This window comes from Solanum stenotomum, chromosome 6, assembly GCF_019186545.1.
Source record: "Solanum stenotomum isolate F172 chromosome 6, ASM1918654v1, whole genome shotgun sequence".
NCBI classification, from domain to species: domain Eukaryota; kingdom Viridiplantae; phylum Streptophyta; class Magnoliopsida; order Solanales; family Solanaceae; genus Solanum; species Solanum stenotomum.
The window spans coordinates 36,323,582-36,326,734 of NC_064287.1; positions in this window are offsets into that span (position 1 = coordinate 36,323,582).

Here is a 3,153-nt window from a genome sequence, read left to right on the forward strand (position 1 = left end):
TGGCATATGTTATATAAATTATGATAAATATACCGTTTCAACCGAAATCACTGGGTGTTGTGGCACCTCCACACTATTACGTAGATCTGCCCTCGGGCCAAAAAGACTCTCACAAGTAATCTTTAGCGTAAAAAAATAATAATAGTGACCAACAAAAATTGGTAAAGATTTATGTGTCTCAATGAGTTATAGCATCTAGGGGTGTACAAAATCGAACCAAACCGCAAATTTAAAAAAAATTCGACTAATAATTTGGTTTGATATTGGAAAACAAATCTGACTTTACTTGGGTCGGTTTGGTTTTAACTAAAAAAAGTAACCCTAGACCAAACCAACCCGACATTATATTTTTAAAATTTATTTTATACATAAAAGTATTTACTTTGATGTAATTTCTAAAAATTACTTATACGTATTCATTATTTTTATCTTTTAACATATTTTTAAAGTTTTTTAGACTTCGAATTTTGAATGGTGCAAAAAAGGTTATAGTCATGTTAGTAACTCTAATAAAGCTCAATTCAAAATCAAATCAGTACTGATGATAACAAAATAAATTAATTCAACACTATGAATGACACTAATGTTGAATATTTATTCTTTAGTTTTACATTGGTTTAGACATTTAAAATACATAACCTAATTTTAATTTTTCTTTAATGTTTAATCATGTAATTTATACTTATTAGACTTATTTTAGCATGATTTAGTACTTTTAAATAATGATCATTTTCATTATGACTTGTCAATTTACAATATTTATTTTATATGATTTAATTATTATTTTTTATTAAATATTTTAGTGTCATCACTCATCTCATAATTTGTATTATTTTCTTAAGAAACACCTTAATATAATTGTATTTTGGTTGGATTAAAGAAATATTTGGAGCACAAGTTATGTTTGTATGAATATTTTACTGGAAAAATTCAAAATTTTGAAAAAATCCGAAGTTTATTAGTTTGATTTGATTTAAAAATTTAAAAATTCGACACAAATGGTTTAGTTTGGTATTTGGAAAACCCGAACCAGCTCGAATAAATCCAAAAAAACCCGAGTTTTATTAGTTTGATTTGGTTTATAAATTTATAAATTTGACACAAATAATTTGATTTGATATTTTGAAAAACCTGAATCAACCCGATCATGTACAACCCTAATAGCATCTAAAATAATGAAACAACACAAACATTATTAGGAACTGCTTAAAGAAAAATAAACATGTCATAAGTGTTCTTGGTTAACGTTTAGCTTTAGTTAAACAATTTTTGTACTTGTTTACACAAGTCAATCTTGTAATGACAATTCTGACTGGATAAAACATCTGTAGAAGGAGTGTAAAATATTTATAGCTAGGTTTAAAAATCTCACATCCTATTGCAACTTATCCACCACAGTAAATCACTTATTTTCATAATATTTTTCAATGTGAAATATAAAGGTAGAGTGTGTTTGGTATCAAGTAAAATGTTTTTCTAGAAAATATTTTCTTGTAAAATAAATTGATTTTTAACTTATTTTTTCATGTTTGGTTGGTGAGTAGAAAATATATTTTGAAAAATATTTTTTAATGTTTGTTGGTGAATGAAAAATATTTTCTAGAAAATATCTTCTATTTTTGGCTTGAGACTAGAAAATTCTCTTTAAGAAAATAATTTCTGACCCGAAAAATAACCCCAATAATTGATCTAGGACCCGACCTTGACTTCCATCCTGAAGTATTTTTCAAAAATAATTTTTTTAAGAAAAAATTGACGGGGTGAGGTAGAGGGGGTTGCTGGGGGGGGGGGGGGGGGTAGGAGTAGCGTAAAAAGAAATTTAAAATTTTTTAAATATTTTTCAAAAATAATTTCTTAAAAAAAAAAATTGACGAGGGGTAGTCGGGCTTTTTATTTAATAAATATTTGTATAATCTCAAAACTCAATATTTAAGGTAGATATTTAAAGAATGTGATAAATTTTCTAGATTTATTTTATATCTAGAACCATCTATTTACTAGTATAAATATGTGTGACCTTAATCATTTGTACCAAGTCAGTTTAAAAACGCTATATTCATTAGTAAATTCCCCTGCCCAAAATCTCCATTCTCTTTCATGGATACCTCTCTTTTCACCATCCAAAACATGAAACATTTGAAGAATGAAAAGTCTCATGTTCTTATAGCACTATTACCAAGCCAAGGTCAAAAATCCATGTGTTCAATTTTTCAAACAATTAATCAATTTAGGCATTGAAGTCACTTTAACCACAAGTCTATCAGCTTTCAGTAAAATCAAAGAACTCCCAAACGCTGAAGGATTAAGCTTTGCTCCTTTCTCTGATGGCTATGATGGCAAATTCTAGTTAAGTTCAATTGATGAGTTTCATTTGTTCTATTATTCTGTAAAGTCTCGCGGGTCAAAATTCATTTTCAAATTAATCCAATCAAATACAAAAAAGGTACCCCTTTTTCACATGTCATCTACACTATTATCATGGAATAGGTTGGTTTAGTGGCCAAAAAAATTAATATCCCATCTACATTATTTTGGATCCAACCAGACACAATTTTTTATGTTTACTATTATAGATTCACAGACTATTATGATTATTTCAAGAACTATGATGCAAAGAATAAAATAATAGAGTTACCAGGTTGCCACCACTTAGTCCAATTGATTTTCCTTCTTTTGTGTTTGATGACGTGGAGAGTTCTAACTGGGCAGTTAAGTCTATTAAAAGGCAAATTGAAATGTTGAATAGTGAAGAAAATTCAAGGGTTTTTGTGAACACTTTTGAAGCTTTGATATTTGATGCTTTGAAAATTTTAAATCATGTGACTATGGTGGGAATTGTGCCTTCGATTCCTCCAATTTTTCTTGATGATAATACTTTTCGAGCTGATATGATTGAGATTAGTTCAAAGAATTATATGGATTGATTGAATTCAAAGGATAAGGGATCAATTATCTACATAGCATTTGATAGTTACTCCAAAATATCAAATCAATTGATGGAGGAGATTGGTCAGGGGTTGTTGAAATGTGGGAGACCATGTTTGTGGGTGATTAGGGAATGGGGATAGGGGTAACGTTGAAATTTTTAAAATTTAAAATTTTTTCAAAAATACTTTTTTTGACGGGTGGTTGCCCGGGGGGGGGGGGGGGGGG